This window comes from Argiope bruennichi, chromosome 3, assembly GCF_947563725.1.
Source record: "Argiope bruennichi chromosome 3, qqArgBrue1.1, whole genome shotgun sequence".
NCBI lineage: Eukaryota > Metazoa > Arthropoda > Arachnida > Araneae > Araneidae > Argiope > Argiope bruennichi.
In genome coordinates this window covers 133,244,965-133,262,725 of record NC_079153.1, presented here as the reverse complement: position 1 = coordinate 133,262,725, position 17,761 = coordinate 133,244,965, and positions in this window count along the sequence as shown.

The window sequence follows — 17,761 nt, the reverse complement described above, 5'->3', positions numbered from 1 at the left end:
TTTAATTCGCGGTTCGAAACCGGGAAATCATTTTTTTTTCAATTTATTTTAGGTATTTTCCAACACTATTCCTACAGTTACTATGAATTATTTCAAATCATATCAATCAAAATTAAAATTTAATACGAAATTATTTCTATATTTAATCGAAATTTTAAGAATCAATTTCACGCACATGCGCAGAATTCATTCCTATTTTTATCATTGTGCCTTTGGACCAGATTCACACCTTGTTTAAAACTTTTATCTGAGAGTCGTAATGACAATCTTAGACCCTTCAGATGCTCTCATGATACCAGGCTTGTTGGCTAGATCGGAAGGGTCTGTCACTCATTTTTGTAGGTCTTCAGTTCGCGGTTCGAAACCGGGAAATCATTTTTTTTTTCAATTTATTTTAGCTATTTTCCAACACTATTCCTGCAGTTACTATGAATTATTTCAAATCATATCAATCAAAATTAAAATTTAATATGAAATTATTTCTATATTTAATCGAAATTTTAAGAATCAATTTCACGCACATGCGCAGAATTCATTATTATTTTTATCATTGTGCCTTTGGACCAGATTCACACCTTGTTTAAAACTTTTATCTGAGAGTCGTAATGACAATCTTAGACCCTTCAGACGCTCTCATGATACCAGGCTTGTTGGCTAGATCGGAAGGGTCTGTCACTCATTTTTGTAGGTCTTCAGTTCGCGGTTCGAAACCGAGAAATCATTTTTTTTTTCAATTTATTTTAGCTATTTTCCAACACTATTCCTGCAGTTACTATGAATTATTTCAAATCATATCAATCAAAATTAAAATTTAATATGAAATTATTTCTATATTTAATCGAAATTTTAAGAATCAAGTTCACGCACATGCGCAGAATTCATTCCTATTTTTATCATTGTGCCTTTGGACCAGATTCACACCTTGTTTAAAACTTTTATCTGAGAGTCGTAATGACAATCTTAGACCCTTCAGATGCTCTCCTGATGCCAGGCTTGTTGGCTAGATCGGCAGGGTCTGTCACTCAATTTTGTAGGTCTTCAGTTCGCGGTTCGAAACCGGGAAATCTTTTTTTTTTTTTCAATTTATTTTAGCTATTTTCCAACACTATTCCTGCAGTTACTATGAATTATTTCAAATCATATCAATCAAAATTAAAATTTAATATGAAATTATTTCTATATTTAATCGAAATTTTAAGAATAAATTTCACGCACATGCGCAGAATTCATTCCTATTTTTGTCATTGTGCCTTTGGACCAGATTCACACCTTGTTTTAAACTTTTATCTGAGAGTCGTAATAACAATCTTAGACCCTTCAGATGCTCTCATGATACCAGGCTTGTTGGCTAGATCGGAAGGGTCTGTCACTCATTTTTGTAGGTCTTTAGTTCGCGGTTCGAAACCGGGAAATCATTTTTTTTTTTTCAATTTATTTTAGCTATTTTCCAACACTATTCTTACAGTTACTATGAATTATTTCAAATCATATCAATCAAAATTAAAATTTAATACGAAATTATTTCTATATTTAATCGAAATTTTAAGAATCAATTTCAAGCACATGCGCAGAATTCATTCCTATTTTTATCATTGTGCCTTTGGACCAGATTCACACCTTGTTTAAAACTTTTATCTGAGAGTCGTAATGACAATCTTAGACCCTTCAGATGCTCTCATGATACCAGGCTTATTGGCTAGATCGGAAGGGTCTGTCACTAATTTTTGTAGGTCTTCAGTTTGCGGTTCGAAACCGGGAAATCATTTTTTTTTTCAATTTATTTTAGCTATTTTCCAACACTATTCCTACAGTTACTATGAATTATTTCAAATCATATCAATCAAAATTAAAATTAAGATATGAAATTATTTCTATATTTAATCGAAATTTTAAGAATCAATTTCACGCACATGCGCAGAATTCATTCCTATTTTTATCATTGTGCCTTTGGACCAGATTCACACCTTGTTTAAAACTTTTATCTGAGAGTCGTAATGACAATCTTAGACCCTTCAGATGCTCTCATGATACCAGGCTTGTTGGCTAGATCGGCAGGGTCTGTCACTAATTTTTGTAGGTCTTCAGTTCGCGGTTCGATACCGGGAAATCATTTTTTTTTTCAATTTATTTTAGCTATTTTCCAACACTATTCCTACAGTTACTATGAATTATTTCAAATCATATCATTCAAAAATAAAATTTAATTTCAAAATATTTCTATATTTAATTGACATTTTAAGAATCAAGTTCACGCACATGCGCAGAATTCATTCCGATATTTATCATTGTGCCTTTGGACCAGATTGACACCTTGTTTAAAACTTTTATCTGAGAGTCGTAATGACAATCTTAGACCCTTCAGATGCTCGCACTATATCAGGCTTGTTGGCTAGATCGGCAGGGTCTGTCACTAATTTTTGTAGGTCTTCAGTTCGCGGTTCGAAACCGGGAAATCATTTTTTTTTTCAATTTATTTTAGCTATTTTCCATCACTATTCCTGCAGTTACTATGAATTATTTCAAATCATATCAATCAAAATTAAAATTTAATATGAAATTATTTCTATATTTAATCGAAATTTTAAGAATCAATTTCACGCACATGCGCAGAATTCATTATTATTTTTATCATTGTGCCTTTGGACCAGATACACACCTTGTTTAAAACTTTTATCTGAGAGTCGTAATGACAATCTTAGACCCTTCAGACGCTCTCATGATACCAGGCTTGTTGGCTAGATCGGAAGGGTCTGTCACTCATTTTTGTAGGTCTTCAGTTCGCGGTTCGAAACCGAGAAATCATTTTTTTTTCAATTTATTTTAGCTATTTTCCAACACTATTCCTGCAGTTACTATGAATTATTTCAAATATTATCAATCAAAATTAAAATTTAATATGAAATTATTTCTATATTTAATCGAAATTTTAAGAATAAATTTCACGCACATGCGCAGAATTCATTCCTATTTTTGTCATTGTGCCTTTGGACCAGATTCACACCTTGTTTTAAACTTTTATCTGAGAGTCGTAATGACAATCTTAGACCCTTCAGATGCTCTCATGATACCAGGCTTGTTGGCTAGATCGGAAGGGTCTGTCACTCATTTTTGTAGGTCTTTAATTCGCGGTTCGAAACCGGGAAATCATTTTTTTTTCAATTTATTTTAGCTATTTTCCAACACTATTCCTACAGTTACTATGAATTATTTCAAATCATATCAATCAAAATTAAAATTTAATACGAAATTATTTCTATATTTAATCGAAATTTTAAGAATCAATTTCACGCACATGCGCAGAATTCATTCCTATTTTTATCATTGTGCCTTTGGACCAGATTCACACCTTGTTTAAAACTTTTATCTGAGAGTCGTAATGACAATCTTAGACCCTTCAGATGCTCTCATGATACCAGGCTTGTTGGCTAGATCGGAAGGGTCTGTCACTCATTTTTGTAGGTCTTCAGTTCGCGGTTCGAAACCGGGAAATCATTTTTTTTTTCAATTTATTTTAGCTATTTTCCAACACTATTCCTGCAGTTACTATGAATTATTTCAAATCATATCAATCAAAATTAAAATTTAATATGAAATTATTTCTATATTTAATCGAAATTTTAAGAATCAATTTCACGCACATGCGCAGAATTCATTATTATTTTTATCATTGTGCCTTTGGACCAGATTCACACCTTGTTTAAAACTTTTATCTGAGAGTCGTAATGACAATCTTAGACCCTTCAGACGCTCTCATGATACCAGGCTTGTTGGCTAGATCGGAAGGGTCTGTCACTCATTTTTGTAGGTCTTCAGTTCGCGGTTCGAAACCGAGAAATCATTTTTTTTTCAATTTATTTTAGCTATTTTCCAACACTATTCCTGCAGTTACTATGAATTATTTCAAATCATATCAATCAAAATTAAAATTTAATATGAAATTATTTCTATATTTAATCGAAATTTTAAGAATAAATTTCACGCACATGCGCAGAATTCATTCCTATTTTTGTCATTGTGCCTTTGGACCAGATTCACACCTTGTTTTAAACTTTTATCTGAGAGTCGTAATGACAATCTTAGACCCTTCAGATGCTCTCATGATACCAGGCTTGTTGGCTAGATCGGAAGGGTCTGTCACTCATTTTTGTAGGTCTTTAATTCGCGGTTCGAAACCGGGAAATCATTTTTTTTTTCAATTTATTTTAGCTATTTTCCAACACTATTCCTACAGTTACTATGAATTATTTCAAATCATATCAATCAAAATTAAAATTTAATACGAAATTATTTCTGTATTTAATCGAAATTTTAAGAATCAATTTCACGCACATGCGCAGAATTCATTCCTATTTTTATCATTGTGCCTTTGGACCAGATTCACACCTTGTTTAAAACTTTTATCTGAGAGTCGTAATGACAATCTTAGACCCTTCAGATGCTCTCATGATACCAGGCTTGTTGGCTAGATCGGAAGGGTCTGTCACTCATTTTTGTAGGTCTTCAGTTCGCGGTTCGAAACCGGGAAATCATTTTTTTTTTTTTAATTTATTTTAGCTATTTTCCAACACTATTCCTACAGTTACAATGAATTATTTCAAATCATATCATTCAAAAATAAAATTTAATTTCAAAATATTTCTATATTTAATTGACATTTTAAGAATCAAGTTCACGCACATTCGCAGAATTCATTCCGATATTTATCATTGTGCCTTTGGACCAGATTGACACCTTGTTTAAAACTTTTATCTGAGAGTCGTAATGACAATCTTAGACCCTTCAGATGCTCGCACTATATCAGGCTTGTTGGCTAGATCGGCAGGGTCTGTCACTAATTTTTGTAGGTCTTCAGTTCGCGGTTCGAAACCGGGAAATCATTTTTTTTTTCAATTTATTTTAGCTATTTTCCATCACTATTCCTGCAGTTACTATGAATTATTTCAAATCATATCAATCAAAATTAAAATTTAATATGAAATTATTTCTATATTTAATCGAAATTTTAAGAATAAATTTCACGCACATGCGCAGAATTCATTCCTATTTTTGTCATTGTGCCTTTGGACCAGATTCACACCTTGTTTTAAACTTTTATCTGAGAGTCGTAATGACAATCTTAGACCCTTCAGATGCTCTCATGATACCAGGCTTGTTGGCTAGATCGGAAGGGTCTGTCACTCATTTTTGTAGGTCTTTAATTCGCGGTTCGAAACCGGGAAATCATTTTTTTTTCAATTTATTTTAGCTATTTTCCAACACTATTCCTACAGTTACTATGAATTATTTCAAATCATATCAATCAAAATTAAAATTTAATACGAAATTAATTCTATATTTAATCGAAATTTTAAGAATCAATTTCACGCACATGCGCAGAATTCATTCCTATTTTTATCATTGTGCCTTTGGACCAGATTCACACCTTGTTTAAAACTTTTATCTGAGAGTCGTAATGACAATCTTAGACCCTTCAGATGCTCTCATGATACCAGGCTTGTTGGCTAGATCGGAAGGGTCTGTCACTCATTTTTGTAGGTCTTCAGTTCGCGGTTCGAAACCGGGAAATCATTTTTTTTTTTTTCAATTTATTTTAGCTATTTTCCAACACTATTCCTACAGTTACAATGAATTATTTCAAATCATATCATTCAAAAATAAAATTTAATTTCAAAATATTTCTATATTTAATTGACATTTTAAGAATCAAGTTCACGCACATGCGCAGAATTCATTCCGATATTTATCATTGTGCCTTTGGACCAGATTGACACCTTGTTTAAAACTTTTATCTGAGAGTCGTAATGACAATCTTAGACCCTTCAGATGCTCGCACTATATCAGGCTTGTTGGCTAGATCGGCAGGGTCTGTCACTAATTTTTGTAGGTCTTCAGTTCGCGGTTCGAAACCGGGAAATCATTTTTTTTTTCAATTTATTTTAGCTATTTTCCATCACTATTCCTGCAGTTACTATGAATTATTTCAAATCATATCAATCAAAATTAAAATTTAATATGAAATTATTTCTATATTTAATCGAAATTTTAAGAATCAATTTCACGCACATGCGCAGAATTCATTATTATTTTTATCATTGTGCCTTTGGACCAGATTCACACCTTGTTTAAAACTTTTATCTGAGAGTCGTAATGACAATCTTAGACCCTTCAGACGCTCTCATGATACCAGGCTTGTTGGCTAGATCGGAAGGGTCTGTCACTCATTTTTGTAGGTCTTCAGTTCGCGGTTCGATACCGAGAAATCATTTTTTTTTCAATTTATTTTAGCTATTTTCCAACACTATTCCTGCAGTTACTATGAATTATTTCAAATCATATCAATCAAAATTAAAATTTAATATGAAATTATTTCTATATTTAATCGAAATTTTAAGAATAAATTTCACGCACATGCGCAGAATTCATTCCTATTTTTGTCATTGTGCCTTTGGACCAGATTCACACCTTGTTTAAAACTTTTATCTGAGAGTCGTAATGACAATCTTAGACCCTTCAGATGCTCGCACTATATCAGGCTTGTTGGCTAGATCGGCAGGGTCTGTCACTAATTTTTGTAGGTCTTCAGTTCGCGGTTCGAAACCGGGAAATCATTTTTTTTTTTCAATTTATTTTAGCTATTTTCCATCACTATTCCTGCAGTTACTATGAATTATTTCAAATCATATCAATCAAAATTAAAATTTAATATGAAATTATTTCTATATTTAATCGAAATTTTAAGAATCAATTTCACGCACATGCGCAGAATTCATTATTATTTTTATCATTGTGCCTTTGGACCAGATTCACACCTTGTTTAAAACTTTTATCTGAGAGTCGTAATGACAATCTTAGACCCTTCAGACGCTCTCATGATACCAGGCTTGTTGGCTAGATCGGAAGGGTCTGTCACTCATTTTTGTAGGTCTTCAGTTCGCGGTTCGAAACCGAGAAATCATTTTTTTTTTCAATTTATTTTAGCTATTTTCCAACACTATTCCTGCAGTTACTATGAATTATTTCAAATCATATCAATCAAAATTAAAATTTAATATGAAATTATTTCTATATTTAATCGAAATTTTAAGAATAAATTTCAGGCACATGCGCAGAATTCATTCCTATTTTTGTCATTGTGCCTTTGGACCAGATTCACACCTTGTTTTAAACTTTTATCTGAGAGTCGTAATGACAATCTTAGACCCTTCAGATGCTCTCATGATACCAGGCTTGTTGGCTAGATCGGAAGGGTCTGTCACTCATTTTTGTAGGTCTTTAATTCGCGGTTCGAAACCGGGAAATCATTTTTTTTTCAGTTTATTTTAGCTATTTTCCAACACTATTCCTACAGTTACTATGAATTATTTCAAATCATATCAATCAAAATTAAAATTTAATACGAAATTATTTCTATATTTAATCGAAATTTTAAGAATCAATTTCACGCACATGCGCAGAATTCATTCCTATTTTTATCATTGTGCCTTTGGACCAGATTCACACCTTGTTTAAAACTTTTATCTGAGAGTCGTAATGACAATCTTAGACCCTTCAGATGCTCTCATGATACCAGGCTTGTTGGCTAGATCGGAAGGGTCTGTCACTCATTTTTGTAGGTCTTCAGTTCGCGGTTCGAAACCGGGAAATCATTTTTTTTTTTTCAATTTATTTTAGCTATTTTCCAACACTATTCCTACAGTTACAATGAATTATTTCAAATCATATCATTCAAAAATAAAATTTAATTTCAAAATATTTCTATATTTAATTGACATTTTAAGAATCAAGTTCACGCACATTCGCAGAATTCATTCCGATATTTATCATTGTGCCTTTGGACCAGATTGACACCTTGTTTAAAACTTTTATCTGAGAGTCGTAATGACAATCTTAGACCCTTCAGATGCTCGCACTATATCAGGCTTGTTGGCTAGATCGGCAGGGTCTGTCACTAATTTTTGTAGGTCTTCAGTTCGCGGTTCGAAACCGGGAAATCATTTTTTTTTTCAATTTATTTTAGCTATTTTCCATCACTATTCCTGCAGTTACTATGAATTATTTCAAATCATATCAATCAAAATTAAAATTTAATATGAAATTATTTCTATATTTAATCGAAATTTTAAGAATAAATTTCACGCACATGCGCAGAATTCATTCCTATTTTTGTCATTGTGCCTTTGGACCAGATTCACACCTTGTTTTAAACTTTTATCTGAGAGTCGTAATGACAATCTTAGACCCTTCAGATGCTCTCATGATACCAGGCTTGTTGGCTAGATCGGAAGGGTCTGTCACTCATTTTTGTAGGTCTTTAATTCGCGGTTCGAAACCGGGAAATCATTTTTTTTTCAATTTATTTTAGCTATTTTCCAACACTATTCCTACAGTTACTATGAATTATTTCAAATCATATCAATCAAAATTAAAATTTAATACGAAATTATTTCTATATTTAATCGAAATTTTAAGAATCAATTTCACGCACATGCGCAGAATTCATTCCTATTTTTATCATTGTGCCTTTGGACCAGATTCACACCTTGTTTAAAACTTTTATCTGAGAGTCGTAATGACAATCTTAGACCCTTCAGATGCTCTCATGATACCAGGCGTGTTGGCTAGATCGGAAGGGTCTGTCACTCATTTTTGTAGGTCTTCAGTTCGCGGTTCGAAACCGGGAAATCATTTTTTTTTTTTTTCAATTTATTTTAGCTATTTTCCAACACTATTCCTACAGTTACAATGAATTATTTCAAATCATATCATTCAAAAATAAAATTTAATTTCAAAATATTTCTATATTTAATTGACATTTTAAGAATCAAGTTCACGCACATTCGCAGAATTCATTCCGATATTTATCATTGTGCCTTTGGACCAGATTGACACCTTGTTTAAAACTTTTATCTGAGAGTCGTAATGACAATCTTAGACCCTTCAGATGCTCGCACTATATCAGGCTTGTTGGCTAGATCGGCAGGGTCTGTCACTAATTTTTGTAGGTCTTCAGTTCGCGGTTCGAAACCGGGAAATCATTTTTTTTTCACTTTATTTTAGCTATTTTCCATCACTATTCCTGCAGTTACTATGAATTATTTCAAATCATATCAATCAAAATTAAAATTTAATATGAAATTATTTCTATATTTAATCGAAATTTTAAGAATCAATTTCACGCACATGCGCAGAATTCATTATTATTTTTATCATTGTGCCTTTGGACCAGATTCACACCTTGTTTAAAACTTTTATCTGAGAGCCGTAATGACAATCTTAGACCCTTCAGACGCTCTCATGATACCAGGCTTGTTGGCTAGATCGGAAGGGTCTGTCACTCATTTTTGTAGGTCTTCAGTTCGCGGTTCGAAACGGAGAAATCATTTTTTTTTCAATTTATTTTAGCTATTTTCCAACACTATTCCTGCAGTTACTATGAATTATTTCAAATCATATCAATCAAAATTAAAATTTAATATGAAATTATTTCTATATTTAATCGAAATTTTAAGAATAAATTTCACGCACATGCGCAGAATTCATTCCTATTTTTGTCATTGTGCCTTTGGACCAGATTCACACCTTGTTTTAAACTTTTATCTGAGAGTCGTAATGACAATCTTAGACCCTTCAGATGCTCTCATGATACCAGGCTTGTTGGCTAGATCGGAAGGGTCTGTCACTCATTTTTGTAGGTCTTTAATTCGCGGTTCGAAACCGGGAAATCATTTTTTTTTCAATTTATTTTAGCTATTTTCCAACACTATTCCTACAGTTACTATGAATTATTTCAAATCATATCATTCAAAAATAAAATTTAATTTCAAAATATTTCTTTATTTAATCGACATTTTAAGAATCAAGTTCACGCACATGCGCAGAATTCATTCCGATATTTATTATTGTGCCTTTGGACCAGATTGACACCTTGTTTAAAACTTTTATCTGAGAGTCGTAATGACAATCTTAGACCCTTCAGATGCTCGCACAATACCAGGCTTGTTGTCTAGATCGGCAGTGTCCGTCACTAATTTTTGTAGGTCTTCAGTTCGCGGTTCGAAACCGGGAAATCATTTATTTTTTCAATTTATTTTAGCTATTTTCCAACACTATTCCTACAGTTACTATGAATTATTTCAAATCATATCAATCAAAATTAAAATTTAATATGAAATTATTTCTATATTTAATCGAAATTTTAAGAATTAATTTCACGCACATTGCGCAGAATTCATTCCTATTTTTATCATTGTGCCTTTGGACCAGATTCACACCTTGTTTAAAACTTTTATCTGAGAGTCGTAATGACAATCTTAGACCCTTCAGATGCTCTCCTGATGCCAGGCTTGTTGGCTAGATCGGCAGGGTCTGTCACTCATTTTTGTAGGTCTTCAGTTCGCGGTTCGAAACCGGGAAATCTTTTTTTTTTTCAATTTATTTTAGCTATTTTCCAACACTATTCCTGCAGTTACTATGAATTATTTCAAATCATATCAATCAAAATTAAAATTTAATATGAAATTATTTCTATATTTAATCGAAATTTTAAGAATAAATTTCACGCACATGCGCAGAATTCATTCCTATTTTTGTCATTGTGCCTTTGGACCAGATTCACACCTTGTTTTAAACTTTTCTCTGAGAGTCGTAATGACAATCTTAGACCCTTCAGATGCTCTCATGATACCAGGCTTGTTGGCTAGATCGGAAGGGTCTGTCACTCATTTTTTCAGGTCTTCAGTTCCCGGTTTGAAAAAGGGAAATTTTTTTACTTTATTTTTTTTTTCAATTTATTTTAGCTATTTTCCACCACTATTCCTGTAGTTAATATGAATTATTTCAAATCATATCATTCAAAAATAAAATTTAATTTCAAAATATTTCTATATTTAATCGACATTTTAGGAATCAAGTTCACGCACATGCGCAGAATTCATTCCGATATTTATCATTCTGCCTTTGGACCAGATTGACACCTTGCTTAAAACTTTTATCTAAGAGTCGTAACGACAATCTTAGACCCCTCAGATGCTCTCATGATACCAGGCTTGTTGGCTAGATCGGAAGGGTCTGTCACTCATTTTTGTAGGTCTTTAGTTCGCTGTTCGAAACCGGGAAATCATTATTTTTTCAATTTATTTTAGCTATTTTCCAACACTATTCCTACAGTTACTATGAATTATTTCAAATCATATCATTCAAAAATAAAATTTAATTTCAAAATATTTCTATATTTAATCGACATTTTAAGAATCAAGTTCACGCACATGCGCAGAATTCATTCCGATATTTATCATTGTGCCTTTGGACCAGATTGACTCCTTGTTTAAAACTTTTATCTGAGAGTCGTAATGACAATCTTAGACCATTCAGATGCTCGCATAATACCAGGCTTGTTGGCTAGATCGGCAGGGTCTGTCACTAATTTTTGTAGGTCTTCAGTTCGCGGTTCGAAACCGGGAAATCATTTTTTTTTTCAATTTATTTTAGCTATTTTCCAACACTATTCCTGCAGTTACTATGAATTATTTCAAATCATATCAATCAAAATTAAAATTTAATATGAAATTATTTCTATATTTAATCGAAATTTTAAGAATCAATTTCACGCACATGCGCAGAATTCATTCCTATTTTTATCATTGTGCCTTTGGACCAGATTCACACCTTGTTTAAAACTTTTATCTGAGAGTCGTAATGACAATCTTAGACCCTTCAGATGCTCTCATGATACCAGCCTTGTTGGCTAGATCGGAAGGGTCTGTTACTCATTTTTGTAGGTCTTCAGTTCGCAGTTCGAAACCGGGAAATCATTTTTTTTTTCAATTTATTTTAGCTATTTTCCAACACTATTCCTACAGTTACTATGAATTATTTCAAATCATATCAATCAAAATTAAAATTTAATATGAAATTATTTCTATATTTAATCGTCATTTTAAGAATCAAGTTCACGCACAAGCGCAAAATTTATTCCTATTTTTATTATTGTGCCTTTGCACCAGATTGACACCTTGCTTAAAACTTTTATCTGAGAGTCGTAATGACAATCTTAGACCCTTCAGATGCTCGCACAATACCAGGCTTGTTGGCTAGATCGGCAGGGTCTTTTACTCATTTTTGTATGTCTTCAGTTCGCGGTCAAAAATTTAATTTCAAAATTTTTCTATATTAAATCGAAATTTTAATAATCCAATTCAAGCACATGCGCAGAATTCATTCCTATTTTTATCATTGTCCTTTTGGACCAGATTGACACAGTATTTAAAACTTTTATCTGATAGTCAGAATGAGAATCTTGGACTGTTTAGGCGCTGTCGGGATACGAATGTTGTTATTTAGATCGGCAGGTCGTGTTGCTGAGTTTTGCAGGTTTTCAGTTCGGGGATCGAACCTGGGATATTTTTTATATATTTTTCATTTTTCTTAATTTTTAAAACATTTATTTTAGCTATTTTTCTCCATTTTTCTCATAGTTACTATTAAATATTCCAAATCATATACTTCAATAATAAAATTTAATTTTAAAATATTTGTATATTTAATCGAAATTTTAAGAAATAAATCTCTGTTGATCTTGTATTAATGGCTATCTTGTACAACGAGACAAGTGTTCGCTTTATTTACTACATGATAGTGATCTAAGAGCAGATATTCCTTGTTTTATGGATACTGTTGTCTCTTCCCTCTAGAAGATAATATGTACTTTTGGTAGGGTTGAATCTATGGAGATACGATGGAAAAGATCCATGCCCTGTTAATAATAACATTTCCTTTTATGTTCAGTTGATTAGTTGCACGTTACCTTTCCAGTATCTCCATCATTCCTGGAGATTTTCCAAATGGCCGTCATGTGTTGTCTCATGAGTATTTTGATGAAGGATTTTCGTAAATGGAGTAACGCTACAGGTATTTTTTTTATTTTCTGTCCTCTCTTTCGCCAGTCTGTCTTCTTCTTCACTTCCTGTGAAGTGAATATTGGCTTTGATCCACGAAGTTTCGATGTCAGGGGAGAGATATAGTAAGATTTTCCCTGCAATATTATTGTGGTTTTTTTTTGGATTGGATGCTTGCTTGGTTGTCGATTAAAATAGTTATTTGGTCTGTTGGAAGGGTTAAACCGTGCTACACCACTTTGTAAAGCGCGATAATTTCATCTGGAAGACTATGTTCCTTGAATAGAGCCAATTAGATCATGTATGGGTTATGTTGTCGTCAGTCAGAATTTCTTTAGCACTGAACATGAAAACAATTTGAATTTCGGAGCGAAATTACAACCTATTATTAAAATATCAAGTACAAAATATTTGTGTAAAATGATCAAAATTCAAAACAAAACAGCCAGGCAATTAAATTAGCATCATTAAAGGAACAAATTTTTAAAAATTTTGAAGAAATGCAAAAATTATTTTTGTGAAATAATATTTTTGGAAGTCTCCGAGGGGAAACTCAAAAATCCAGTTTAATATTTAATTATTTAAATATTAAATAAAGATTTTAATATTTCGTTCTGATATGCACATTTCTAACCCCCAAAGTCAAATCTGAATCAAATAGTATATCTGTAGAACGATAATGGACGCATTCTTATATCCGCGTAATTAATCAAAATATCAGCTGTTCCAGAGGTTTTACAAATTTTTAGTTTTTTTTTTTTAAATAAAGTTTTCAATTTTGGAAAGGATAGGTATTAACTATAAATCGCTCAGCTAACTATAATCATCTCGATAAAGGGTAGTGAAAACAATGTTAAGAACTATTTTTTCTATTTCAGGATCATTTTTAAGTGAAATTGGGTCTCAAATTTTTCAAGTACTGTTTTGATTTTTCTTTGTCTGAAATCGGATTATCATTCAAACCAATAAAGCCTGGAATGTTTTTATATTTATTTTTAAAGGAATGAACAAATTCTAGTTAAGGTAAATTCCACACCGTTTCATATTTTTTATCGTATGGAGGTGGCGCCATCTATTGCATTTAAATAGAAATTTTGCAAATGGAATGGAAACAAAAACTTTTTATCAGCATACAGATTTGCGCGCGCGCGCGTGCGTGCGTGCGTGCGTGCGTGCGTGCGTGCGTGTGTGTGTGTGTGTGTGTGTGTGCGCGTGTTGGGTACATAGACAAGATGTGGAGTGAGATACTAACATTGTAGAGTCTTTTGATAGGCTTTCTTGCCTTAAAAAAAATTGATTTTGATTGAATTGATTGATTTTAATTTATGACGTTAAATATAATATTTTCGATTAAATTTATTTTCTGTTAAAAAAACATGCAGATTTTCTTACACATAAGAAATGTTACTGCAATATATATTAGCAAAGAGCATAGAAGCTAACGAGAGTATCAATAAACGAAAAAGTTGAAGAATGTTTAGAAAAATTAATAATGTAAAATAAGATTCATGCATAAAAATAAATATAAAAGATTCGATAAAATGCTATTTGTTTTTGTAAATAACTTTTTTTCTGAGGAAAAGAATAATATTCATTCATCTGAATGATCATTTCTCTTTTTATTCGAAGATGGGAGAAAACCAATTTCAGTTCACTAAATGATCTTCCATAAGATGTAATATCATTATGAGACGACCTCTTATTCTTTATTCGCCTCTTTTAAAATGCACTCTTCTTCCTAGAAAGTGGAAATATTTTATTCTTTGTCTTTTGTCTAGTTAAAAACAAAGAGAGTTTTCCTCCCCCCCCCTCCCAATTTATTACACCTAAATATGAAAGAGGGAAAAAATTTTTGAACACGATTAAAAGCAATTTCATGCAATAACATATTTCCCTATTACCCACAGAAATGTAACGCTGCTAAGTCCTTCAACAGCTTTACCTTTCTAAAACGATGTGACAAAGAGCTAAGCCATACGCATAAATCTGGGCAAAGAAGTGAGTAAACGAGTTCTCACTTCTCTGATTCGTATTTAAGCACCATATTGCATGAGGTGTTTTTTTTTTCGATTTTAATAGTTTTGATTTTAAAAATGTTATTTTTTATTATTATTCTTTCATATACGAAGAGAATGAGAATGTATTGTAATTCTTCAAAAAATTCGAACTCAAGATTCAGACTTTTGAAGAGCATTGACTAATCCATAATATTATTGGTCACGATCTGACACCATATAAGGGTTTGGAAGTAATCACTCTCCATTTTATATCAAAAATATATTTTTATTCCACTCACAACAACAACATGCACCTTCGTCGTTGGGAACTACTTTGCATGTATTCCTTCGCGCTTTCTGACAGGCGGGAATACTGAGAATGCGAAATGCATTTGTTTTTAATGCAGAAAAATCCTCCTCTACTCCTGTCCAAAATTCAAATAGTGATTTATTACTAAATTGTCTTTTAGTTTCTCCACTTGCCGTGAAGTCTATGAATTTTTCTTCCTCATCAATTGAGAGTTCTTCGGAAGTCTTATGAAATAGATCCCTAACTGACTGGCTACTTGCTATCAGTTCGTCGTCAGCAAGAAAATACTTTTTAAAATTCTTTGCCAGCATGGCTAAATGATTTTCAATGGTTGCAAAAATAACTTTTACATGTTCTTGATCAGCCTTGTAAGTTTTAATACAATCATCCACATTTGCAAAAAGTTTAGGTTTTTCTGCTTTAAATTTTTGCTCTACAATTCCTAAAATTTCTATTTTTTACAAAAAGCATTAACTTTATAATTCGTATCCAACATAAGTGTATTTGCTCCCTCGGGCTGAAGTTATTAAAGTTATTCAAGTTATTAATTTCAAGTCAAGTTCAAGTTATTTAATTTCTCGAATATGCCCATCAAGTAGCTCAATTTCATCACAAATAAACCATCGCGAAAATTTTCGGCCGATCTGTTTTCTTCTTCTAGGAAAATGGAGATTTCTTCTTTTAATTCATAAACACGTTGCAAAAATTTCCCACGTGATAACCATCTTGCCTCGCAATAAAATAGTAACGCTGAATGTACTGAAACCATGTTTTTACCAAGTGCGGAAAAGATTCTCGATTTCAGGGGTCTCATTTTTATATAATTTACTACGGTTACAACCGTAGTTAACACAGTATTTAGACCAGGGCTCATTTCTTTCGAAGCCAAAACTTCTCTGCGGATCTTGCAATATGTCCAGACACACTGGGGCGATTTTTGTTTTACAAATGCTTGTATACCTTGAAATATTCCGGACATTGAAAGAGCACCATCGATGCATATTCCGACGCAATTTTTCCATTCTATGTTTGCCTCGTTCATAAAATGATTTAAATTAGCAAATAATGCGAACGCTGTTGTTTTTAGTTTTATTGGTGTGCAGAAAAGTAGTTCTTCTACTACTGACATATTATCACAAAATCGAACATAGATAATTAAATGAGCATCTTTATTACTGTCTGCTTCATCAAGCTGTATTGAAAACAATTTGTCACGCAACTTCGAGAAAAGCTGACACTCTATATCTTTAGCTATATCACCAATTCGACGAGCAACAGTATCATTTGAGAGAGGTATGGACTGTAATTGTTTTGAAAAATTATCTCCAAACATAGTTTCTACAATCTCTATTGCTGCTGGCAAAATAAGCTCTTCACCAATGGTGTGAGGTTTTTTACACCTGGTTATTTTATATGAAACTTTGTAAGAGCTTGAAACTTTGTTAAAGTTTTTTTATTCACAAAGTTTCTTTAAAAAAGGATTTTTGTTTTTATATGATTTTAATTTTAATTCTAAGAATTCTCTGGGTTTGTTGACGTACTCACTATGAAGCGTTTCCAAATGTCTTTTAAATTTATTAAGTTTCATGCTGTCTGCGTCCAACATTTTTGAGCAAATGATACACAGGGGCCTTTCTTCTTCATTTACTTCAGTACTGTAAACCCAAAATTTAAGTATTTTTGGGAATATTTTCTTGATTTTATTTTCGGAACCATGCCCCGCAGTATATTTGTTGATGCTTGAATATCGTCTATAGCTATCTTACTTTCGCTTAAAAATTTATCCATGAGTCTGCATAAATCTGCTGCCGTGAATATTTAATATGGTGAATTGCAATTAACACGAAAACATATATAACCTACACAGTCACGATAGATTCGATAGCGATAGAAGGATCGACTTGAATGAGATTGGCTAGAATTGAAGCTTGCGTTATCGAACATTTTCATTGTTCCTATGAGAAAGCATTTGCTCTGAGCATTCTGGAGATGGCATCGGTCGTGTGGATTCCATTCCACAAACATTACTTATTTTTTTCTCTTTTGTTTAGTCATGCTTCTGTTTTACTTCTTTTATTATTCGAAAAAATGTATTCCCAGTTTCTAAATTTAGCTCACCCCATCTAGGTTAACTTTCATTAACGAATTTTTCTACTTTCATATTCTTTTAACGTTAGCTCCCTGTTTGGCTTTCATTTCAAATATAATATTTAAATTTTTCCCGCTTTTATTCGCTTCATATGTTTACCGCCCGCTTGACAAAATGCCAGATGTTATTTCTCTCCAACGTTGGTGCGCTTTTACTCTTGTTTTGGCAGTTAAAAATAATTTAAAAACAGAATCCAAAATATTCAATATACATTATTGTTGTATACATTTTATTGTAAGCGGGGGGCGCGATGAAAATTTTAATTGAAAACTGTGCCACGAATATTGAAAGGTTAAGAAACTCTTATTTACAATACCGTTACGATAACTTCAAGATATTTCCTAGCATTCAGAATATGGTGCCGTATTATATACCCTTGATAGATTTCAAATGTTGGATTTAAACCATCGTT